A 26,104-nucleotide genomic window follows, 5' to 3' on the forward strand; every position below is an offset into this window, starting at 1 on the left:
ACATGGAGCAGGCCCAGTTCACGACCCGCATCGCGCTCCTTATCGTCTGTAGGTCTGGCATAGCCACTGAACCAAGGAGCACAGAGACGTGAGTCAGCCTCCCCAGAGTCACACAGCCGATAAGGAGGAGAACAAGAATGTGAAGTCAGTGTGTTCAATTCCAGCACAAACATGCCACTCTTGCCGCCCCGGCAGCCCAGACTTTGATGGACATCAGAGGAAGTTGGAATTGTTGAGTTTGAAAGTCTAGAGAGGAAAGGGAAGATGTGAGGAACGTGTCTGCTCCTGAAAGCAATGAAGGACACTTCAAGGAGGAAGGCCTGGTACTCTGTGGGCTTTCCGATTCAGGAGGAAGGGAGTCACACCAAGGCTCATCCACTCAGGATAAGCCCAACACTTCCTCCCAGGGTGGGTGGGCTGCCTGCATCAGAGGTGCCTGACAGCGCCATGCTGAAGATTCCCACCCTGTTTAGGGCAAATGGACAGAACACAGGATAGGAGGACCAGGCAGGAAAGGGGGCTCAGCCTGGAGGACACCAAACTACAACGGGCAGCAATGTGGTGGTCCTTACTCAAGGCGAGCCGCCGCCTTTGCAGCCCTGGAAATGCCTGCAAGAGTTGCTACTACCATGGAACACAATGGACGGGTTCAGGGAGGGTCAGGAACCTGTGATAAGCATGTATAATTACTCTGCCTCAAATGCCAGTGTGTCCTGTTTGAAGAAACAGTGAGATTTAGCAATTACACATTGGACTGGATTAGACCAAGAGCGCAATGAGACAGCAGCATTCTCATCAATCCATCCGTAAACATGAGGCACTTGCGTGTACACCAGAGATGCTACTCCACGTGAGCACAAGGAACCGAGTAGTCCATAAGCGCTGCTGGGACCACAGGCCAGCCCAAGGAAGACAAAGCCAAATCCCATTTCACACCACATGCAGTGACAGAAGACAGATCTAAATAAGAGGCCGGAGATGTAGCTCTGTTGGCACAGACCTTGTCTAGGATGCGTCCGACCCTGAACGCTGTCTCCGGCACGGAATAAACGGGCGTGGAGGTGCATGCTTGTAATCCCAGCACTGGGAGGTGAAGCAGGAGGGCGAAGAGTCCGAGGTCATCTTCAACTACACAGAGAGTTGAGGCCAGCCTGGGCTACACGCTTCTCTCTCACAATACCAAAATAAAGCAGACAACAAAACAGCACAGATCCCAAGGACAAAGTTATGAAAATAAACAAGAAGCAGAAGCTTGGAGTTATTGGAAAGGGACACAAAGTGACCTTGGCTGGGAAAGCCTCTTCAACAAGATGCAGAGAAGTCAACTAAGGGGAGGAGCTCCGTGTCACAGCACCACTATGTCACACTTCTGAATGAAGACCCCACAAAGTTCAGTGACAAGTGACGTTCGGGGGTGGGGGGAGCGGGAATGCCTGTGACAAATGCTGAGACATCCGTTCATTCGGACTTCTTTCCCAGATTAATAGGAAAAAGTGAAGTGACCCATTAAAAACCAAAACCAACAAAAACAAACAGGCAAAGTGCATGAGCAGGCATTTTGCAGCAGTCTGATGGCCACTCAACACCTAATGAGGAGTTCGACTTCTCTAATAGTTGGCGATGCGAATAAAAAGGAGGTATTTTTCTCCCAACAGATTGGCAAAATTAAAGAGTGTTAAATCAACTGATGGCGAGGAGCTGAGAGGATGTGGGAACTCGGATATATCACTCACAGGAGTGCAAAGTGGCGTAATTACCTCGTGGGGCAATTTGGCAGTGTTTACGAACACAGAATTTCCTCCACCCAAAGCCTAGCGCACATTCCCAAGGAGGCTGGCGGAAAACGTGGTCACAGCGGAGTCCGAATGCCCACTAGAAGGATGAGTGAGGGGTGTAAAGAGCCGGGAGTGCTGCTCAGCGGACGAGCCGTGACTTCAGCTGCCCTTGGGTAGATGGGAGGTGCGTGAACAGCACAATGAAATGCAAAGGTAACGAACTGATCATGAGATGCATCTAAGAGTGGGCCAAGTCTGGGCTCGAGAGAGTTCCACACAGAATACCCGTGTCTCCCACCTTCTTCAGTCCTCAGTCTCCTCCCCACTTCCTTCTGCTGAGAATGCAGTCAAGGCCCCAGGTTCTACCTTTGGCATGGACAGCATGCCAGAGCATACACTACACCATGAGTCCAGTCCCACACTAAACCCTCCATTGGACCACCAGCCATGTCCACTCCCTGGACAGTCCTGCTGACCACACAGCTACTGAAGGCTCTCAGAGGAGCATAGGTGAGGCACTTTGGTCCCATAAGCAACCTCAGTCTCAGTGATGGAAGCTAAGTCCCTGCCACCCTTCTCCACCCCCAGCCACTCTCTGATATCCCACTGACATGCTCCCTTTTCCCTCCCCATTTGCTATAGCACTAGACTTTGCAGAGTGGGGTGTTGGAGGAGGGGACAGACATACCTTGGGGTCCAGGAGCTAAGTCAGGGAGTCAGATCTAAGCCACGGGTGAGAGCAGGCATCTACTTCCACTCAAGACACCCAAATGGCTGCCAAGGGCACCGGCCACGGTCATGTCCAGGGCCTCAGATGGCCACAACAGGACCCTGGAGACAGGATGGCCAAGGACAGCCTAATTAGGCCTGACAGCAGCCTACGGCTTATTAAGCTTAGAGCCATTGGGGGAACTGAGGAGGCAAGGCAGCCAAGGTTGGCTCAGCCACCAGTCCCCACAGGGACACTTGGCTCCATGGCTCAGGTCAGCCTCCTCAAAGCAATGCCTGTTAGCTAAGGATGCCAAGTGCCTTCCAGGCTACAGCTGCTATTCTGTCTGGGGTTTGGGGCCTTTGTCTGCTTCTAATGCTGACTGGACCACCCCAGGGAGTGGTTCCTTCCTGCTAGCTCCTTCCCATCCACCATCTTTTCCCATCCTAAACCACTGTGGAGGCTACAGACAACTCTATGCTTCTGCTGGAGGTAAGGAAATGTGCCTACAGAGGGCCGGACAGTTGAGGCAGATCCAGGATTGGAGCCATAGGCTCTTTGACACCTAGTCTGTGACAATATTAATTCCTTATCTCCCTAGAGCTTAGGCATTGTGAGGAGGGAGTGCTGCCGGGGAAATAGGTGACAGGAGACCCGAGCCATGCCTAGCAGGTCACACCCCTCCTTCCATCTGGACTGGGTTACATCCAGGGTCCGTTTTGGTCTTGATGTCTAAGTTTGTGGCTTTCTGTCTCAAGGTCTTCCCAAGAGTTTTTAGGTAAGTAACTTGGCAAAACCCCTGGCCTCTGCTTCTGTGTCTGAGAAAGGAAACTAGGCACTCTGCACTAGGGTGGCTGTAAGGAAGAGGGCCCTGAGTGACCACACACCTGGCACAGGATCCAGTACACCGGAGGGGTTCAGGACACAGGTATCTTTTCCCATGCAATCTTCCAGCCTGACACCTCCCCCCACGACACAGCTTTTGGGAGATGCCATGAGACACCCACCCCCAAGCCATCCCTGTGAAACAGTATCGGTCTTCTATGTTTAAGACCAATGTCACCCATGCAAGTGCCATTTACAAAGGTCTACCCTTGCTCCCCGAGACTCTACCAGAAACTTCCCTAGAACAGTCAGGGCAACTAAGACTAGAGACGTGGTCCATGAGTCCCTTTGGTTTTTCAAGCTTCTGTCCTTTCACCTCTGAAATGAGATTAAACGCTGGCCCTCCCCTGCAGGCTGATGTTTAGAAGCGAGAAGCAAGTTACATAACAAACTCCTGCAGGGCTCATGAAGATGGAGAAAGAGCACCATCCAATCTCGGATGAGTCTCAGGATCGTGCAGTGCCATGCTCAAAAGACTGCCCACACAGTTGGGTCCTCAGAATCCAGACAGGATTCTTTACAAGTCCCAAAGACAGAACCACGGACAGCACCCCTATTCTAGGACGGGCCAAATCCCCTTTTCAGGACCACGGACAACGCCCTGGACTGTCAGCACCGAGGACAAGGCAAGGGGCGTGCAGCATCCTCAGAGGCCAGGGCTGAGGTCAAAAAGACAAAATCTAGTAACCCAAAACTACCTTAATTCCCCCTAGCTGGTTACAAACCCCACAGTGTGGAAATACTCAAAGGACTTCCCAATTCTCTTTCCAAAAGCCTTTCTCCTCAGCCTGTGTTTTGTTTTTTCAGGACAGGGTTTCTCTGTGTAACAGCCCTGGCAGTCCTTGAATTCTCTCTGTAGACCAGGCTGGTCTCAAATTCAAAAGATCCACCAGTTCCTGCCTTCCTAAGGCTGGGATTAAAGGCCTGCACCACCACAACCAGCCCCATCCTGGTTCTTGTTTTGTTTTTGTTCTGCCTTTGATTAGCTTTTGGGTCCCATGTAGCCCAGGCCTCTTAAACTGGCCATATATCTGAGGCTGGTCTTGAACTCTTGACCACTCCTTGCCTCCATCCCAAGGTGTTGGGATGTCAGGCATGTGCTAATCTGTCTGGCTTCCAGGCTGCTATCTGCCCATTGAAGTTTCTGAGATGGAGGAGGAAGCTCAGAAAGACCTACAGGGGTACCTGACTGGGGACCCACATCCCTAAGACAACAGAGGTTCTGCCATCCCCTCTTTGTACACATCTGGCCTCACTGGGCATCTTGCTCTATTCCTTAAGGCACTGAAGAAGCCCTTCTGAGTCCCCAGCCCTGCGGTCATCACACCACTGAGGCCGTCTCTGGCCCCTTAGACATTTCATGACCGTTAGTTATCCTTGCCCTGAACACCTTTCTGGCATCGAAGGCAAACACTTAGCCTGTGGCCCAGAAATCCTCAATCTTGCTATCATCCTCCAATGAACGTCCAGACCTTTATACGGTGTGGCGGAAATGGGGCTCATCCACCAGTTACCCCACCTGCCTCCCCACACACTGTGAGCACTAGAGGTGTCCTGTCGTGGGTTGCGGGCTCCCCAGGCAGGTAGCCTGTCCCTGGTGCCTAGGGTCTGTGAACATTAGTACCTCAGGGGGTCTTGGAGGCAGCCTGAGGAGCACTTCAGAGTGACTGATGCTTTGCCAGCCTTTCTGCTAGCCATTTTCCCCTCTGCCTAACAGAAGCACCCAGTTAAAATAGCCATGTCATTAGCTTCCCTTGCAGGTAGGATGGCCACATAGTCAAATCTGGAAAAAAAAGATGTGGGCACAAGTCCTCCTGGGAGGGGCTTCCAGGAAGTCTATTGCTTTCTGCTAAGAATCATAGGCTCAAAAAGAAATGTCACAGAGAGACATTTTTTTTCTGCCTAGGATTCAGACATCCAATACAGAAATGGAACAACCACTTTGTAGCCATGAGAACGAAAGACACAAGTCAAGCAAGGCAGAGGCCTGGACCTTTGAATTGCCGCATTGGCCCTGGTTTGCCTGATAGATAGTCCCTTTCGTTCTGCCTTTTCTCCTGTTTCCTTGCTTCCATTCTTTCCAATCTCTTCTGGCATGCTGTAGTTCTGGGGATCAAACTCGGCCCAGGGTGGGTGCTCTGTTGAATTTCTAGCCTTTGAGCCTGTTGTTGCTGTTGTTTGGACACAGCATCTTCCTACATAGTTTAGAATGGCCTTGACCTTGTTACACAACCCAAGCTGGCCTCAAATTCACAATGGTTCAGCCTTTACCTCCAAAGTGCTAGTATTATAGGTGTGTGCCTATAATATACCTGGCTCCATCTGGATTCTTATTACAACCTCCTGGGTCTTTATACAAATCCGGTTTGTTTTCTTCTGTTACATATAACCAAATGCAGTTCCCAAGAAATTCAGTATCAGAGAAGGCAACGTTCAGAGAGGTCACATGATTTTTTCCCCCCAAAGCAAAAACATTTGTCACTGGCCACTCGGTCTGTGAAGCCTGTGCCCAGGAGCTATCTGGCTGCTGCCACCACTGCCTGTGGTCCTGGCAATGTAGAAGCCTCTCCTCCAAGCCTTCCTGAGTCTGCTTGTGTTCAGGCTCTAAGTTCCCCTGCTCTCTCCTTTGCATGCCTCACGCCTCACCCTTTCCTGACCACGTGCAGGGGGCTCCTCCTTCCAAAGCCTACCAGCAGGTGCCAGGCTTCTACTCAGACCCTGACCCATGCAGTGCCTGCTCCCTCCTCTCCGGTCCACAGTCCACCACTATCCAGTGACACAGCTTCTTCGCAGGTCCTCGGTTCTCCTGTAGACAGCATCTTGGCTGAGCCTCAACTGCTGCCAGAGTGACTTTCTGACAGGCCTAGTACTCAAGGCCACCATAGTCGGGCTCCTGTTTCTCCCTCTTTTACTCTTGTGACTCTGTCTTTGTCCTTTGGCCCTAACTCAATCACCAGGATACAGAGACACCCTTAACACCTTTGCCTCAAGTGGGTGCCCACCACCAGGAGACTGCCATTCCTATGAGACCCTGTTCCATGCAGGCAGCTTGGGATGGCATTATTTGCTGATGGATCATATGTGGAGCTTCCTGAGGGCAGGAGGCCTGCCCATCTTCCCAGCAATGTCTGGCAGGAGGCCCAGCATGGCGCTCCACTGGGAGGCGCTGAATGAAGCTCAGATGAGCTGCCTACACCTTCCCGCTACCCACTTTCTACTCCAGCCAGCCAGAACTACTCACACTTCCTCAGAGCTTCCTGCTGTGACTGCCACTAGGTCTCTCCAGACTAGGCCTCCAGGTAGGCCTAGCCTTTCTTTTCCATTCTTCCTGGCAGAACAAAGTGCTGGGTGTCCCAGACTCAACAGGGTGAAACGAGACACTACGTGTGTGTGTGTGTATGTGTGTGTGTGTGTGTGCACGCACGCTTGCATGTGTACACATGCATGGTGTGGTCATGTGGCCCCTTCATCTGTTCTTATGCCTGCATTGCTGCAGCTGGGTCCTCTATCTAAGTGTGAACCCCCTTAGGACTTCCCACACACTCACAGCTGCAGGGAACAAGGGAAGCTGCTGGTCTCTCCTGAGTCACTGTCTACAATGACGGTAATGACAAAGAACCATATTTATGGAGCACTCGGCATGCAGCATGTGCCAAGCACCTTCCCATGGCTCTTCACCAGAAAGTCCTACCATTGCCTCATTTTACAGATGAATTAAAGGAAGCTCAGAGAAGTGGTGCCACTCTGGAAGATGGCACAGACAAGAAGTGTCTAGAGTTCTGATCTCTCTAGTCCCAAGACTGCCACCTGCCAAGTTGAGCTGGGCCACACCCAGGTGGCCTGTGGTATGTGACAGAGAAGCCTCTTACTGCCTGCCCTCCTGCTGCCTCTGAGGAGAGGCTGGAAGCCACAGCCTCCTGGCCCTCTAGGTGCTCTCCTGGGAGGAGGCTGGGCTGGGCAGACTTTACCCTAATCTGCAGTCCCACAGAGAACAAGAGGCCCAGAAGTCTCAGAGTGAACAGAATCCGTCAAGCTTGGGGCTCTAATTCCCCAGCAAGGCTGAAGATTTTCCCAACAGCCTGGGCCAAATTTATCTGCCAATCCCCCAAAGAGCTGGTTCCAGCGTCTGTCTGGAAATGTCAGCCCGTGTGGTTGGAGGAATGCGAGGAGAGTTTTCCCCTAAATAGCAGGAAGCATATGGGAGGCGGATGGCGCCCGACGCCCCAACCTGCCAACTCTCGCTCAAGTGGAGCTAAAAGGGGCCCAGAAGGGTCTGGAATCCCTACCACCTCCCAGGGAGGGGGAGCTGGAGACGGAGACAGCGCATCGACCAGGCAGAAAGTGGGTCCTGAGGGGCAGTGACCAGGAGTGCCCGACAAGGACCCTAAGGCTCCTTCCGCCAGCCACAACAATGAGTCACCGTTCACGGAGCACTGGCCACGTGCATGGGACTTAAATGGTCTCAATAGAACTTTACAACCAACTCTGAGAGGAACTGCTGCTAACCCTGTGTCGCAGATGAGGAAACCGAGGTTCAGAGCAAGCACACGGAACCTAGGCTGGCAAGGACCGCCCACGTCCTTAGTAGGGTCACAGTACTCTACTGATTCTTCCAGGTTGCCCTTCAGCTGCTACTCAAATATCTCCAGGGATGGAAGCTCCCTACCACCCCACTTACTCCATCTGCGAAGAACTCTTTATCTCCTAAAGGTTTTCCTGGCCCAAGTTGGAGTCTCCTTCCTTGTCTCCCAGAGCAGACCCTTCCAACTCTCAACAGAGACAGGCACCCAGGCTCCCGGAGGCCTCGGGCTTTCCCTTCCTGCCTCCCACCATGCCCTCACATGCTTGCCTGTTTGAGGACCCATCAACTCCCTCACCTACCTCTGCCTTGACTATGGTGAGAAAGAGAGAAGCCCTAGCCCTCAGGAACTTACTGAGGCCAGAGCTCCAATCTCAGCCAATGTCTCTGGTTCCTGTTTCCCTCCTGCTCTCCAGCCAAGCTCTCAGCTAGGGGGTCTGTGAACTCTTGGCAGAGCTCAGCTTTGTTGTGCTCTTTCTGTCCTTCATTCAGACTCCTAGCAGAGTCTGTGGACACCCAGGTCCCATTAACTTGAAGCCTTGACCTGAAAGTGCAGGCTGCCACCTCTCCCTCTGGCCAGGCTTTCAGGGGCCAGCCCTCAGTGTCCCGGGTCTTGTCAAGATTGGGGACTTAGTCCAATGACATAGTTTTCTAGCCCATAGTGGAGTAACAAGGAGTGAGCTACCCATCTCTGAAGGTATGCAAACAGTTGCTAGGCATCCTGGGAGACAGGTTCTGATAGTGTGAAATACAGGCTCCCTTGACAGGCATTTAGGTCCTTGGTCTACTTTTCCACATTGGGTGTTGACCCGATTCCTGCAGACTGAGCTCCCAGCTTAAGGCAGGAAGCCCAGTGACACAACCCCTCTCCCATACTATCCTTCTGAGGAGCACTACAGTCTCTCCAGCATGAAACACAAACACCTACTCTGTCATTCAAGGTCCCTGTGGTCTGGGCCTGAAGCTTCTTATTTGAAGGCTGTGCTCCCACGCATGCTCCTGGATCTCTGGCATGTGGCTATGTCCTTCCCTCACTGTTGACGCCTTGACCCTGGCAGCACCTCTTCTAGGAAGCCTTCCTTGCTTCCAGGCTGGCTCTTGTGTTTCCTCTGCCCTCTGTGAACATTCTCTTAATTCCTCCCGATTCTACATACATCTTCTGTGGGTTCCCTTCTCTTCCTCCAAACCTGCTGACCCTAGAGGCCAGGACAGCTCCCTTTTGAGTGAGGCATCTCCTGAATGACACTGGAGCTTCAAAGGTCCCCACATTCTGACTCACAGAGCAAGGCTGCCCCAATGGGCTCTGACACTGAGGTCTGACTCAGGACCCTAGGGGAAGCTGCCCTTCTTTCTTCTGATTATTAAAAAAATCACACATTAGGCTAGGAGCAGTAGTGCACACCTGTAATCCCAACACTTAAGAAGCTGAGACAGGTGCTGGCCATAGTGGCACAGACTTTAATCCCAGCACATCAGAGGACAAGTCAGGTGGATCTCCAAGAGTTTGAGGCCAGTCTGGTATACAGAAAGAGTTCCACTACATCCAGGACTACGTAAAGAGACCCTACCTCAAAATGAATAAATGAATGACTAATAAATAAATGAAGGAGGAGGAGGAGGAAGAGGAGGGAGAAGAAGGAGGAAGAGGAGGAGAAGGAGAAGAATCAGAATCAGCCTGGTCTACACAGTGAGACCCTACTTCACAAAAAACCCAAATCAACAAAAAAGTCACTTATCTTGGGGGATTCAGATATTATAAACAGAGAAACATGTAAGGTATAACCACAAGTGGCTACCACAGGTAACAGTCTAAGGTGAGCATCAGTCTAAGGGGGCAGTGCATAGGTCTAGGTGGCCAATCAGAGCACTTAGCACCCCTAACAACAGCAACTGGTTGAGGGGTGGGCACATCCCAGAAGCTGACCAATCCACGTCATGACTTGGTTCTGGGAACTGGGGTTGAACTGCCTGAGAAGAATTCGCACTGACTCCTCCGGACAGACATCTCTGTGATAGCTGGAGAAACAGAGAGGAGCCACCGCTGAACAGTCAAGTCCTGGTGACACTGAGCCCCTGGATCCAGCAGAGCCTGAATTTCACAGTTACAATCCCCCATCTCCACCCTGGTCACAAGCTGCTAGGGGTTTTCTGTCACTTGTACTAAAAAGATCCTGATGAAATGAGTAAAAACAAAATTAGAGCCCACCTTCACTCCACCTTAGAGAACATCACTATGAACGGTTTGATGACTGTCCTTCCTGATCCAGACATGTCTCTGATTGGGAGATTGAATGCATACGTTTTTCTATAAGAATGGGAAAAAAAAATCAGTGGCTATCTAAGTAGGTACCCTGTTCCTCCCACCTTGGCCCTAGCCCTCAGAAAAGACTTGAAATCCAGGGATCCTGCAACAATGTATCATTTTTATTTTATTTTTTTCAGGACAGGGTCTCCCTATGTAGCTCTGGCTGTCCTGGAACTCACTATGTAGATCAGGCTGGCCTCAAACTCAGAGATCAATGTATCATTTTTTAAAAAAACTACATTTATTTACGTGTGTGTGTGTGTGTGTGTGTGTGTGTGTGTGTGTGTGTAGTGTGGAGGTCTGAACTCAGGTGGTCAGGGTTGCCGGAGAATGCCTTCACTCACTTAGCCATCCTGACAGCCCCCATGCTTACCCACCTTACCCACCTGCTTGTTTTTTTAATCTATTTTTCCCTCGACAATGTGCCACGGACATGTTTCCATGTCAACAAGGAGAGATCTACAGCGCTGTCTCCACAGTACAGAGAATGCTGTCGGCTGCTGGACGGAATTTGTTTAACCATTTCTCACAGACAGATAATTGGGTAGTTTCTAATTTATCATCACCATCAAGGGAGGTATGGTGGGGCTGAGGGTGCTTGTGAAATAAATGCTTGTGCTCGCATGTGTTGGATCTCATGACAGAGAGCTTGCGCCTCTTAAAAGTTTGCCTTCCTGAGCTGGAGTTTCTCTGCTTGAGATTTAAGGTTCTGGGCATCTAGAAGGTGCTACCTGTCTTCCCAGACAAGTTTAGTGGCAGCACCAGGGCCAATATGTCTCTAACAGCAGCCTCTTTGGGCACAGTACTCACTGGTGAGGCAAGTTAGTAGGTCAAGGGGAGTGGACAAGGTTTGGGGTGGGGGTGTTGCTGATCTGGGCTTTGGCTGGCCCTGTGCACAGAGCTATGCTGTCCTCCTTGAGCCTCATGTCTGTGACCCAGGAAGAGGCTGGCAGGTGTGATGGGCACACAGCGGCCATGGCAGTGAACACCTGCGACACCACTCTGTCCAGATCTCAACACTCTCTGATGCTCTCCGTCTTTGCCACAGAAGGCAAGTGACTCGCCCAAGGTCATACAGCCAAGAAGGAATAGAAATGCGTCACAGCCCGATCTGATTTACCAATCCCTCGGGCCCACATGCACCAGGGGAAGCACGGGAACAGCTTCTAGAAATGAGCAAACCTGATGAAAATGGCCTCATGTTACCCATGCTGGCTTATAACCTCTTTAAAAAAAAAAAAAAACTCCATCACACACTATGAAGTTCTTTCTGCAACAGTAAATTTAGATCCGGCCCCATTTCTAACCGCTGCAGCAGGCGCCACTGTACAGCTGCAGCAGGCAGATTTAACTAGTCCCCTGGTGATGGACAAGTGGCTTGTTCCCAATTGCCCTGCTACTACCAACACTACCCAGGGCGCCCCAGCAAGGCTGAGCTGTGTCCTGTAAGGCAGTTCCATGTCACAGTGTGGTCCTGTATGGTTAATCTACTTCACTGCACTGGTCCCGTCCCCTCTCACTCTACTTACGTGGGTGGTTGCATAACACCAAGCCATCCCCAAGCCCGGGTGCTCTGGGAGGAGGTACTGGTGACTGCAACTGTTCTCAGTAAACCTCCTTAGAATGTATGGGTGTGTCTGCAGCTGGTTCCCAGACAGCAGAGTGGACTGCCAGCTTCAGGCCTTGGAGGGTCTTCTGCATGCCATGTTCTAGGACTGTCCCCAGCAACAGCTGGACCTATTGCCCAGCCTTTGAGTGTGATTCTAGCTACATGCAGTTCAAACTCTTCAAGGGTCCTCAGCACTGGGTCCAGCTTGCTTCCATACAGAGTTCCCAGGAGTGGGTGGCTTAGTCACTAACCAGCACAGCCCTCAGAGTCTCAAGCTAGTCACTTCTCCTCTCAAGACTTCAGACTCTTCGTCTGCCCAGCAGGACAACAATGCTTTTTCTATAGGGTTGTTCTGAGCTCAAGAAAGTAATAGATTCAGTACACAGTAGCCTGCAAGCAATGAGTTTAGAGAATGGGTCTGAGCCTGCCTCCTCGGAATGACCTCTTTTTACCTAAAGTGAACTTGACTCTTCCTCAGCCCCTTCCCAGCTATCCCTGAGGATGTCTTGCTCCTATCTGGACCATTTGTTAAATGACCAAATGCCCTTCATTGGCCCTTGTCAGGGTCCTCGTCTTCCAGTTGCCCATGACCATAGATACCTGCCTAGCTGCCCAAACCTCAAACATGAAAGAGACACAAACACAGCAGAGACAAACAGAGGCCCCCGACCCTCGGGGTAGCTTCTGATTCCTCGTCCTTGCTCTGGAGGCCCGAGTCACCTGTCTAGCCCTGGGCATATGCCAAGTAGCTTTCCCTTGGAAGCCTCCTCATGCCCCTTTCTTACAATGGGTAAAATGAGAAAATCTGTGCAGATCTCCTAAAACAGTTCAGTGCTAGTCAGAGGTATAGCTTGGTGGTGGAACTAGCGGGTACCAGGTCCTGGATTCTATCACAGCAAGATTAAATAAACAAACCAGGTGTGATGGTACCTGTCTGTAATCTCAGACACTGGGAGGCAGAGGCAGGTAGATCTCTATGAGTTTGACGCCAGCCTGATCTACACAGTGAGTTCCAGGTCAGTCAGGATTACATAGAAAAACCAAGTCTCAAAATAAATAATTAAAACAATACATACATATATAAATAACATATTTTAAAAACAGAGGAAAATCTTAGCAAGGAGCCTGGGACTTAAGTGTCATTAAATGATAAGTGCTATCGCTAAGCTTGCAGGCTTTTTTGGCACTTCACTGTAACATACACTACCACAAGGAAGACGCACAAGACAAAAGGTTGAGTGTGGTAAATGACCGCCGGCCAAGGCTCTGCCACCCCCAGGCCCATGGTCAGAGCTCTGCTGCCCTCCAAGCCCCTTGCGCCCTCCAGCTCCCAGGTCCGCATTGACACTGACAGTGGATCTCTTCCCAGACTTCCATGGTACTGTTACTCCTGTCAGTAAGCGGACAAGACTCAATCAATCCATTGATCGGTGTGTGGCTGGTTCCCTGACCTCGATTCCCCGGGGACCTTGTCCTCCCAGCCACCTCTGCCCAGGCACAGCGGTTCCCTGATGGCTTCCCAGTTCCTTAAATAACCAGCTTGTTAGCAAAATCGCAGCAGTAACACCTCCCTCGCGCCACCCCGGCCTCCATCTTTCCACGTGATGCTGACGGCTGCTCCCTCCGAGTGCCAAGGAATCCCTTCTCCGTCACTGGGCCACACACAAGGGGGACTGTGAGCAATGGCAGCTGTACCTCCAGAATCTGCCCTAGAGCGGAGGAGGCCTAGGAGCAGTGCTCATCAGAGCTAAGACCTCTGTGAGCTGATGGGGAGTTGAGTGGAGACGCCAAAGAGTGCCAGGCATTCACCACAATGCCAGGCACCTAGTAAGTGCTCAAGAAATACCCACTACCTCACAGGCTGGCCCCACCCCGTAACACACACTGTCCTCAGGGAGACCCGGCCGGCCTTGGGAAAACCCAGCACATTTGCCACAGCACTCTCTGCTCTCAGACCACAATGTCCTCAACACTTCTGTGGTGACAGCTTCTCAGCCAAATGCAACAGCTGTCTCTGGTTGGTACAACAGACCAGGCCCAGGCCGGGGGAACCGAGCTGGGGTGGGGGCACTAATTAATGGGGCCCCTTTCACAGTTATTAGCAATAAGGCTGGCACCGCACAAATGTGCAGCGTCTGGTTCTCAACGACACTCTATATCCATTATTGACACTGAACTTCACAGGTTTTTATATTATCCTCGATATTTGCATATTATGCATATTTACCAGTCTTTCCCCATCTCATCAAGAAAGCTGGCAGCTGCTGGCAGATGGGAGAGTTGGAAGCACAGGGTCTGGGACCGTGAGGAGGGGCCACTGGAGCAGCTTTCTGGAACTCCAGAAAATTGATGGGTTCCTGGGTCATGCTGGTGTCTGGTGAGAAAGATCATCAGGGGTTCCCACTTCCCTCACTCCCTTCCTTGATCCTAGCTCCTGGGAAGCTGAGGCCACTTCAATCCAGGGTCCCATACTGTAGGCTGAATGGTGGCTGGGGATCCTTGGGTTTCCTCACTTGTGAACTGGACTTATGCCAACAGAATTCTGGCGGGAGTAGGGCTGGGGGTGAGGGGAAGGTGTTCAAACACAAGGAGAGAAACGAGCCAGGTACTGTGGTTAGCATCATGTGGGGCTGAGGTGGCTGTCCCTGCTCTGTGGGAAGGAGAACAGAGGAACCAGGCTTGGTGAAGACAGTGTGGGTGGGGAGGGACAGTCAGAGACAGGGCTGGACCTAGCACCTCACTTTGAGTTTAGGCAGGTGGAGCTGGAGCAGGAGGAGTGCCTCTTTGTCAAGCAAGGGTCTGCAGCGAGGCTCCCTGTTCCCCTCCCCCTCCTGAACCTGTGCTGAGCAGCTGCACCCAGGGGTATGGCATGTGAAATGTGTGGAGCTTACTGTCCATCCCCAGCAAGGCTCTCCCTCACTGAGGCAGTGCCCTGGGAAATGGGTATCCTCACCAAGCCCACCTCCAGAGTTGTCAGGAGGATGGATACACCCAGCTGGTTAAATTGTAAATTGTGCCCAGACAGGGATGCTCTTGTGGAGGTCCCTCTGCCAGCTCGTGGGTGCTGGCAGTGGGAGGGCTGGGCATTTCCCAACGATGGCAAGCACCATGGTGGGTGAGGTACCCAGGACTGTGGCTGTACTTACCGACCAGGGATCTACGTGCACAGGAAAAAGGGTAGCCAGCAAGTATGTTGCAGATGCCGCCTCAGAAGTGGGTGTGGGACTGAGGACCACCACACACATCCCTCCAGCACTCCATCAGAGGCATGAGTTGGACCCTGGTCACACAGGGGGACCACCGGGCTCCAGGCAGAGGGCGGCACCAGTGCCTGCAGGACACAGGAGGAATACTGATTAGCAGCCAGAAATGATTGTTGCACCTTGACACCTTCAGACCAGCCCTTGGGAAGGGGCAAGTCGGCACAGTTGTCATAGAAACCCAAGTGTTTGTGTAACACTGTATTTTCCAGAGAACCCTGGCACCCCAGCTCATGGGAGGCCCACGTTGTTTTTAGAGGTAGATTTGCATGTCATGCATATTTACAATGCCTTTCCCACCACCCACAGAATCCCGGCAGCAGCCAGCAGTGGGGAAGCTACATTCTCAAGTCCGTCCTCAGCTTGCTCCTCCCTCTTGCTCCTCCCTCCACTCAGCTTGCTCCTCCCTCTTGCCCCTCCCCGCTTTCCTACCTCACGAGGGAAGTTAGGATAGGGTTCAAAGTCACACTACTGTGAATTCAAATCTGTTTGGCCCCTCACTCATTGAGGGGACAATGGACAGGTGGTTTTCTCTTTCTGAGCCTCAGTTTCTCTTCTTTTTGTTTTTTTTAAAAGATTTTTATTTATTATGTATATAGGTTTCTTCCTTCATGTATCCTGCAGTACAGAAGAGGGCGCCAGATCTTATTACAGATGGTTGTGAGCCACCACGTGGTTGCTGGGAATTGAACTCAGGACCTCTGGAAGAGCAGCCAGTGCTCTATTCCTCTGAGCCATCTCTCCAGCCACAAGTTTCTCTTCTTGTTAAGAGTACTCCTCTGAGAGCTGCTGGGAGGTCTCAGAAGATAATGCAGGCAGGATGCTGACACAAGGTACCTCCTTAGGAAAGACCCTGGGAGGTGCTATTCTCCTGTTCCAGCAGCCTGAGTGCCTCCCTGTGTGATGGGGGATGCCAGGCATCTCCACCCCGCTTGCCTGAGCAGGCGTCTGTTCCCCTAAGCACTCTTCACCCGGGTGTGTGTTAATGGGAAACTCCACTACACGCCTACCCAGGAGGCAGCTAGCTGACCCTGAGGCCTCAAACGATGCCCTCCCATCCTACAGGTCACAAAACTGAGACTGAGAGACCAAGGCACATTGGCGTGAGGGCCAGATCTGAGCAGCTAGACTGGGGTTTGGACTCAGTCCCTCCAACAAGTCCTGGGAGAAGACACAGGACACATCACGGGAAGAAACAGGAAGGGGCAGCTGACGTTGGGATGTTCATTATCTGCCGGACCTCAGGCCCAAGGATACCCTCTCAAGCTCTTCCCAGGGTCTGGCCAGAAATGGCACCTCCCACACATCAGTTCCCACACTGTCTCATGTCCAACTGATTTCACTTCCTCTTTTTCAAAAGAAGAAACTGAGGCACACAACATGGCAGGGTAGGTGAGAGAGTCCTGAGGGGGTGTCTCCAAACCTCCTCAGAGCCCTGACACTCCTTTGCTAAGGAGCACAGACTGGTCACCAGTGAGGCCAGGACGGCACTCTCTAACTCAGACTTCTGGTTCTAGGACAACGAAGCCCATCTCCCTGAGGAAGAACATTCCCAGCCAAGAAAAAGCAGGCAGGACCGGCAAGGGTTTGGGGAGCTGGAAAGGAGATGTGGAACACAAGAACATTCTCAATGAGAGGACAAAAGCTCAGAAGTAGGCAATGAAAGACCTCCCGGTGCATTGTGGGGTGTGAAAATCCACGGTGCACTCAATGCCACAGCTGGGAAAAAAGCCATTCCCACCAAGTTATCACTTGGAGCCAAATTCACCCAGCACTACAGCTGAAGGCAGAGGTAACAGCAGAGGACCATCATGACCTGGAGGTCTCTAAAGCTCCCTTGGAGCTCCCAAGTTTGTCTGCTGAGGGAAGGCTGAAAGTTCCCCCATTTCCCCTTCTCTATGATGGGTAACAGGCCCTAGGCCCCTGCTGTCCGGGACACTGTTTAAGTCTTGGATGATCTACATAGAGGCGAAGATAAAAAAAGTTCCATACAAAAGGTGTCACACTGCCCAGGGCCACTGATGCAGGCTGCTATAGGTGACTTTGGCTTTGTAGAAACAGAAAGCAGAATTAAGTCTGGTCGTGGCAGGGATGAGCTGAGAGGAGGAAGCACTTTCTAGGGCAATGGAGAGGTTCTGAAATGGATTATGGCGATGGAGACACAGCTCTATGTACGAGCTAAAAGCCATCTAACAGGGCACTTTCAATTAGTGAAACATGGCACGTGAGATACAGCTCAGCAGCTGTTAAAACCGCTCAATCCTTTGGGGAAAAAAACCAAACAGACAAACAAACAAACAAAAAGCCCAGAATTTGGTGGTCATCCATAATCTGAGAGTCTGTGGCCTCCTTGGGTTTCCACAGGGAAAACCCACAAATGTGCTTCCTAGAAGCTCTCTATCCCAGAGGTCTGTGTGCTTCTGGGAAGCCACCAGACGTCTGACTGGTTGGGCTCCTGCTGGTCCAGGACCTCTTGGGATGTTCCTTTCCATTGCTGAACACACCATCCCTAGGCTCCATGTCTAGCATCATGGGTGCCGTTGCTCCTTCAGACTGGGATGCCACCAAAGTGAAGCAAGCTCACTTCACCCACTGGCACCAGCACTCAGCATGGCACTTGACACCTGGTAGGCCCTTGCTAATTGAAATACTAAACCAGAATTACAAAGCCTAGAGCGCACACTTGGTTCTAGGGTGTGGCTCCATTCCCTTCTTAACCATGTGATCCTGAGACGGCCATGTAACTGTCAGTTCCGACACCTGAAGGGAGCCAGGGATTAGCAGGAATAACAGAGGTGAGAAGTTCTTCATGACGCATTTCTTGCACAGAACCTTATCTCTCCAGAACCCCATCTTTCCAGTCACCAATGCCCAAGTTCCGGTGTCACTCTTAACATCTCTCCCTTCCCACGATCAGGCTGAGATGCTGCAGGGGATCAGCCCTTCAGCTGATCAGTGCCCTTCAGCCACTGCCATGCAATGCATTGAGTAACCCCAGCTCCTGCCTGGATTATGCATGTTGGCTTTGGGCTCCTCATATTTTTTACTTTTGGCTCCCAGCACAGAAGCCAGAGCTGCCAGGTTAGAATTCGAGTGAGATCTTACTCCTCCTCAGCTCTAAAGCCTCCGGGGCGTCCCTTCACCTCAAGTACAAGCTGACAACCCTTCAACCACCACAGGCAGCTCTATCAGCTCCTTTCCAGCCTTCCCTCTCCACTTGCTCCCTCTGTTCCAGACCCACTGACCTTCACGCTCTTCTGTAGACACACCAGGCGTGCACTTGCCTCAGGGCCTTTGCCTGTGCTCTTCCTTTTCCCAGCACACTGGTGGCCAGAGTCCTCCATACTTATTCTCTCACTTCCTTCACAGCCCTTCTGGCACTGACTGCTTGAGTGAGTGGGCCAGGCCTCCATGCACACTGCAGGCAGTAGAACCCCACAGAGATCATTTTTAACCAAAGGATCAGAGGCTCAGTGTAAAACTCCAGCCTCTCAGTTATGAAGATGAGTTGACCCTGGGCAAGCTTCTTCAAATTTGTGTTTTGTTTTGACACAAGGTCTCACCATGGAACTCTGATTGACCTGGAACTTGCCAGTAAAACAGGTTGGCCTTGAACTAGAAAAGATCTGCTTGCCTCTGCACCCCTAGTGTTGGGCTTAAAGGTGTGGCCTGCCCAGTCTTCTCGGCAAATTTCTTAACTTCTCTGTGCCCCGTTGCTGATATCTAAGGTGGGGGTGGTTTGAAGTCGCCCTTCAGGCATCAGCTGTGAGGCTCAGGGGAATACAAGATGCTGCTTCTCCCTGACCATTCCACTGAAAATTCTTAGCACCCAAGCTTTTGATTTGCCATTCTCTGCAGTGTCGTTACCACACAGGACCTCCCACGAGATGTGCCACCCTCATCCCAAGCCAGAGTTCTGTCCATTCCCTGGGTCACAGACACAGCAGCTGGCACTGGAGTTGACCAACAAAGGTACCACTTAGTAAGTATTCACTGACCCACTGATGAGCTCCGTGTTTCCCCTGCCTCCCTCTCAGGCGCCTGACATTTCTCTCCAGCCCACCTCGCCCCTCAGAGGTCCTAGGACAACTGTGGGCCACCCTGTGGCCATTTCACACCCTATGTGAATAAAACCCTGCCTGGGATGACCTTCCCCAGACCCTAACCTCCTCCGCCACCCTCCAACCTGGTCACCTTCCTAGGCTACCACCAAGTGACCAGGAGCTCGCCTGTCCCTCCTCGTCATCTCTCATCTTCTACATAAAATAACCCGTCCCTCTCCTGAAGACTCCTGAACGTCTTTCAAGTGATCCCGGCTCCTAGAGTCGTCTCGCAGGACCCCCATCTCCGCTCCCAGCACTGTTACTCTTGTGGCCCCGCTGCCTCCCTATATCCACATCTGTAAAAGGATCCTCCCAAGACATGAGTGGCGTGGGGCCCCTGCCACAGCCGAAAGGCCGAGTCCTCAGCAGCTCCGAGTCACAGGGAGTAGGGCCTCCCACAGGACTCAGCCAGGCCATCTCCAAGCTGGCACCTTGGCATCTCAGCAGTGTTTGTTGTCCACAGCCTCAATTTACAAAACGGATTCATACAGGCAATTTTAGTTCAATAACCTTAAAATGGGAATGTGGTTTCTTTTCTTGGTTTTATTGTTGATTTTCAAGATAGGGCTTCTCTGTGCTCAAACTAGCTCTGTAGACCAGGCTGGCCTCGAACTTAGAGATCCACCTGCCTCTGCCTCCTAAGTGCTGGGGTTAGAGGAATGCACCACCACGGCCTGGAAAAGTGGTTTCTAAAAGCAGCACTGACGGCCCCTCCTGTCCCAGGTTTCCCTCTGCCAGCCTGTCCAAGAAGCTTCCTCTGTCCCAGGCCCCTTCGCTCAGTACCAAGGCAGTGACCTGCTGGCCTACTCAGTGACAGGCACACTGACCTCCCTCCTCCTCCCCACAGGAACTGGGCTCCCCAGCCTGTTCCACAAAGCCCCTCCCCCAGCTGCCTCCTAGCCTTGCCTCAGCTCCTCAGGTTGTATCCTATACTCAAACAGGTCCCATCCCCTCCCTGCAGTCCATTCCCTCCATGGTGCTGCCAATCACTGGAGTCCCTGTAGCAGAAATATGGACACCATTCCAGCTCCCTTTTGCCCATCCCTCCACAAAGCCTGCTTTCTGACTCTGTCTCAAGCCTCCCAGACCACTGCCTCTGCTATCCCCACTACCATCTTCCTCAGAGCACTGGAACACAAGCCACTTGGCCACCATCCACCATCAGGCAGCCTGTCCCTAGTTTAAAGGTTCATACCAGCTGCCCCCAGCTACCCAGAGCCTGCCCTCAGGGCCACCATTGATAGCTAAACCCTTCACTGGACATGACAACATGAACACTGACACGGAACCCATCCTTGGTCTCACGATTCTCACTTAAGAGCTGGACTATGGTGAGGTCACAGGGCAAAGGAGGCACAAACATAAGGGACCCGCGGCACAGGGTGGAGGTGGAACTTGGCCAGGCAGAGGGCAGGATGCCAGGAACGGTCCACTCTGGCTGACTCCAAAGGTACCTGCGGGACCAAGTGAGACTTGGGACCTCAAGCACGAACTCCGGAGTCACACATCCTGTGCTTAGATCCTAGTCCTGTGTGGTAGCTACTGACCTTGGGGTGGTGACCTTAGTGCTCCAATGTAAAAGGCGAATCCTGTGTGCCTCTTCCCAAGATCTGACGTGAGAGCCACAGGAGCCCCTGCACACCCATTCCTTCCTCTCAGCACAGTAGCTGCTCTGCCCTCCTCTCCCTTCCAAGGGACACCCCCAGACCCCCAGTGTACTCCTCAGAGAGCACTGAGCTCTGTGTACACTATGTTTTGTCCTGGTCACACATCTGTGGCAGAGTAGAAATTAATAACAATAATAATAAAGTAGCATTATAACTATGCAATAATAAAAGGTATGCAAATGAACTCTCTCCCTCTCTCAAAATATCTCATTGTGCCGAGGTCTTGACAATCTCAGCACACAATTGGCGTGGCTAATATGGCTGTGAAGAATTGTGAACGCCCACCAGTCAGCTGGCAGGCAGTGACACGTTTTGCCCAGGGGAGGTGCCACCGAGCCTTGGCTGCCATTCTCAGGCTCAGTGACTGGTGGGGTTTGGTTGTGTTTGTTCAGGATGCAGTGGGCAGGCCAGAGCCCAGGACTGGGCGGAGAGGCCAGCCCCAGCTCTAAACTCTGTCCCTCCTTGCCTCCTTCCCTGAGCCAGGCTTACCCACCGACTATGGCCCCAGCCCCACTCTCAGCAGCCATGAAAGCCTAGCACCACTATTCCTGATTTGAAGTAGCAGAGGCAGTTGCCCTGAGCTGGATCTGGAAGCTGGTGCCAGGTGGCGAGGCTCCCCTCTGAGTGCCTGATCTGGACGTCTGTCATCTCTCATAGCTGCAGAGCAAGGCCTGTCAGCAGTCAGAGCAGATCCTGACACGTGTCACCATCCCAGAGGTCCCTGCTTCCTCCGCTACTCCTCACCGCTCAGCAGCCTGCTGGTCACCCATTCTGCATGGGAGGGCAGTGTGGCCTCAGGTTGCAAGACTGAGCAGAAGCAAACTCAGGTGAGTGACATTCAAGCCCCAGGACTCACCCCAGAGTTAGAAGTGTCCCCTATGATCAAATTCCCACATTCCGGGGATGCGCATTTTCCATGAGTGGAGGACATTGTGTGCAACAGAAATACCCTGATACACACTCTCCACACTGGGCTGCAGCACACAGGTTGTGGCTGCCCTCTTGCTGGCTCAGGACCGGGTGGTCTCTGGCACCTCGACCTCAGACCCCATTGCCAGGGTGTTTACAATACACTAAACACACTGCTGCCTTGCTAGAAAGAACCAAACCATGACCCACTGGCTGGGTTTCAAACGGGAAGCTATGCCACACCCTTAGCTGCTTGTCTACAGCCCAAGGTCACTCAAGCAACAACTGGTAGCCTTCTGCCCTGGGCCAGATGTGGTCAAGAGCAGGGCATGTTGGTCCTTGTTCTTGGTCCTTGTTTTTATAGAACAGTGCGGTAGGGGCACATCTTACAGTAATGTTCACAGAACAGTGTGGTGGGGGCGTACCTTACAGTATTGTTCGAGACAAGCGTGTGTTCGGGAGGAGTCAGGGAAGACTGCAGAGAGCAGATCACAGCTGAGTGTCAGAGCCCTTCACACCATCACACCGAGCACTTTTATCTGTCCTCATCCATTTGTGCCTCACAGCCACCCCAGCCCCATGAAGCCTCATCCAATTCCTCAGGGCTCTGGCGCAAATACAGAGAACACGGTGCCCTGAACACAAACATTTGGGCTCCTACTCTGTAAGTGGCCCCAAACTGGGCCACAATGAGGACAAGATGAGTCAGGCAGTGTCCCTGGAACACCCAATCCCATGGGGGTGGCAGATCTGTAAACAGACAACGCAGTCCTCAGGGATGGGTGGAAGCCCAAGGCTATGGTGGGGCCAGCAGCTAGCCTGGGGGTGGGGAGTGTTCTGGACGGTTGGGAAAAGAGGGCTCTCTGCCCCTGGGCCCAGGAGGAGCCGCAGGAAGCCACCAGGCAGGCAGGCGGGAAACAGACATGGAAAACACATGCCAGGTTAGGAAACTCCTGCAAAGTGGGGAGCCAGTCTGTAGACTCCAGAGAACGAGGGGACCTGAGGAGATGAACTGGACAGGTCTGGAAAGACAGGCAGGGGCTCAATCATGCAGAAGGTTTTGTCCTGCTAGTCCAGAGACTATGGTCTTCCCCCAAGGGCAGTCGCGAGTCCAAGTACTCGGTCAGTTTCCTGTGGAGAATGAGCACCCCACAGTTCAGTGGGGCAGACTTAAGGAGGTGGTGAGACCTCGGAGAATGAAGGCGCTCTAGCTGGGGTCTGAGTCAAGAGACACTGGGTTCTAGAGGCCAGTCGGGGGCTGGGTGGACTGCTTGCTTAGACTGCATGAAGTTCTGAGTCCCTTGGATGCCCAGCTCTGCATAAAATCAGAACAGGTGGTTTATGTTCTAAATCATGCTGGAGGCAGAAGGATCAGAAGTTCAAGGTAATTCTCACCTTCCTGTCAAATTCAAGGCAGGCTGGGACATCTGAGACTCTGCTTCAAACAACAAAAACAAGACAAAGAACTGGGGAGATGGTTTATAGTTCATGGCTGAGTCAGTGAAGAGCTTGTCATGAGAGATGAGGATCATGCGCTCCCATGTAAAAGCTGGGCACTGCAGTGTGTCTGTTACCTCGGAGCTGTGTGCATGTGTGTGTGCGTGTATGCGTGCATGTATGCGTGCGTGCATATAAGAGAAAGAGAGAGAGAGAGAGCTGTGTGCATGCGTGCGTGCATATGAGAGAGAAGAGAGAGAATCAAGTGTACAGGCGGATCCCTGGAGTTCACTGGCCAGCTAATCTAGAAACCTTGTATCAACCTTTGGCCTTCATACATGAGTGCAAGCGTGCGGGTGCGCGCACGCGCGCACACACACACACACACACACACACAATCTTTAAAGACTACAGAAACCATTCAGACTTGGGTTGTAGTGGCGTACAGGGCAAGGAAGTGGTGGGGACTAACTTCCAGCTCTCAGTTCTGATGAGTAGGGGAGCAGAGTCATGGAGCTCTGACTTTCAGCTATCAGAAGGCCAAGCAAACTCTTCTTTAAGGGCCAATGGCAAATATTTCAGGTTTGCAGGACAGACAACCCCTCATCCAAGGCAGACATAGGTATCCTCCTCCATGGCTAGCTTCCTCTGTGACCACAGAAGCACAGGACAAGAGAACTGTTCGTCGTAGCCTCAAGCCAAAAACATCTAATTGCTTCATCCATGAGAAGATCAACAAAACACACTGTGTGTGTGTAACCTCTACAAAATGGAATAGTACTGAGCACTTAAAAGCAGTAAGATCCAGTGTGTGCATAGATGAACACCCAAAATTTAAGTCGAGGGCAAGAAGCTTATATACACTGTATGTTTCTATTTATATGGCCTTTCTAGAAAAAGCAAAATTATAGAGACAGAAAGAAATCAATGACCTGGGTGGGGGTGGGGATCGGCTGCCAATAGGCAAAGGAAACCTGGGCTGTGGTGCTGATGGCACACTGTGTCAATCTATAGACTCCCACCAGGATGAGCACTTAAGGGGACCAGTGTGTAAACTGCATTTCCAGAAAGCACCCAGTGAGGGGTGCTCCAGAGCGCCCTCCAAAGGATGATGTCATCCTGCTCAGTCGCTGGCCAGCAGAGCTCTGCCCTTCCCACCCTGCTGCTGCTGGCTTCACAGGCTGCTCTCCACAGCTGCCAGCCGTCAGTGGGGAAAGCAGGCTTCTGAGGAAGCCTTCAGGATGCCGATCCACAGGTGGGTGGCCCAGTTATCTTGGTGGAGGCCTCATAGTCACAGGGTAAGGCAGCAGCCAGCACAGGATGGCCCCCTCCCTATATCTTGGAGGAAGAAAGTCATATGTGGGACAGGAGCACATTTCCACCTTGCTTAAGCTGTTATTTGGGGCTTGTCACTCAGAGACAGAGACTCCCAGCTTTTCCATGGAAGTATTCATTTCAAACTCTGACCATGAAGCCTATGCCAGAGAAGACCACATCTGACTCATTCTTCACAGCTCCCAGGACCAGCCCAGGAAAAGTGCTCACTACGTACCTGCCTACCTGCTGAATAAATGGCAAACGAACAGGAGACTACAGATCCTATTGGCTGTGTTCAGTAGTCCTGCCCTGTCTGAGCCATCTGCCCGGGTCCGCTCATGGCCACTCTGCATGGCCACTGCAGAGTCCTTCCTCCTTTCCCACTGCAGCCGCACTCCCCGCCCAGCACTGCAGCCGCACTCCCCGCCCAGCACTGCAGCCACACTCCCCGCCCAGCACTGCAGCCGCACTCCCCGCCATCAGCCACACTCCCCGCCCAGCACTGCAGCCACACTCCCCGCCCAGCACTGCAGCCACACTCCCCGCCCAGCACTGCAGCCGCACTCCCCGCCCAGCACTGCAGCCGCACTCCCCACCCAGCACTGCAGCTGCACTCCCCGCCCAGCACTGCAGCCGCACTCCCCGCCCAGCACTGCAGCCACACTCCCCGCCCAGCACTACTGCCACAATGAACTTCATGCGGTCAGCAGGTCAGGGCCCCGCCTCTCTTGACAGCCTTGACATTGGCTGGGCGTAGGCAGTGTTGCCCACAGGCCACTCAGTCCTTCCAAGCTCCTGTCCTAATTTCCACGAGTGTTGTCCACACATCTGGCTGCCACACAGAGTCCAGTGAGGGCAAGAAAGAGTGGCCTAGGCACCCGCTCAGGCAGGTCTTGAGGAAAGAAGAAAGGTTGGGGGCTCAAAGGTCCCCACACGTCACAGCCCCAGAGACAGGGTGTCCACTCAAGCTTCCCTGAAGCTTTCCTGCTATTTCTCCCTCAGAGTCTCCAGCAGCAGCACCAAAGAGCCGGCTAGAAGGCGACTCATTCCCATATTCGGAGCCTTCCATAATCAACCCACCCTTGCCCACTGTGGGACTCACTGCATTGGAATAGACTTCAAGGTCAGACTGTGACTCAGTTTCCAGAGCAGACAGGCGGGTGGGCAAGGACTTGGGATGGCAGGCGTGAGGTGGGGTCAGGGTGGGGTCTGGAGGTCTGAAACTCCTTGAGTTACGACAGGGAAGCAAGCAAGAAAACAAAGGGGCTTGTGTAAGCCAGCGCCACAGATGAGCCACCTCCTCTGCGTAGATCTGCAGCTCCTCAGCCCACTCCACACTCCAGGCACAACCTGTTTCTCCTGCCTGCACCATGTCGTGGGCTCTGCTCCTCCATCCGCAGCACCATCTGCCAATCTCAGCTGTGAACACCCTCCTCACTCCGCATGCTCTCCGTGGGATCCCATGGCATGCCAGAGGCCTCCCCTACGGCTCTGCTCGGGCCTGGGTGCTGGTGCTAAGCCACCAGAGCCTGCCTGTTGAGGCCTGTTC

General features: G+C 52.5%; 1 protein-coding gene across 3 annotated transcripts in view; it reads right to left on the bottom strand.

The window, feature by feature from the left end:
- The window catches only part of Dlgap4 (DLG associated protein 4), a 152,298-nt gene that overhangs the window by 83,284 nt on the left and 42,910 nt on the right, over positions 1-26,104 (bottom strand). For all 3 annotated transcript variants that reach the window (XM_057780264.1, XM_057780263.1, XM_057780265.1), the window contains exon 2: positions 15,009-15,193. The gene's annotated coding sequence lies outside the window, so the exon portion shown is untranslated. The remainder of the gene's footprint in view (positions 1-15,008; positions 15,194-26,104) is intronic.

This window comes from Chionomys nivalis, chromosome 9, assembly GCF_950005125.1.
Source record: "Chionomys nivalis chromosome 9, mChiNiv1.1, whole genome shotgun sequence".
NCBI classification, from domain to species: Eukaryota; Metazoa; Chordata; class Mammalia; order Rodentia; family Cricetidae; genus Chionomys; species Chionomys nivalis.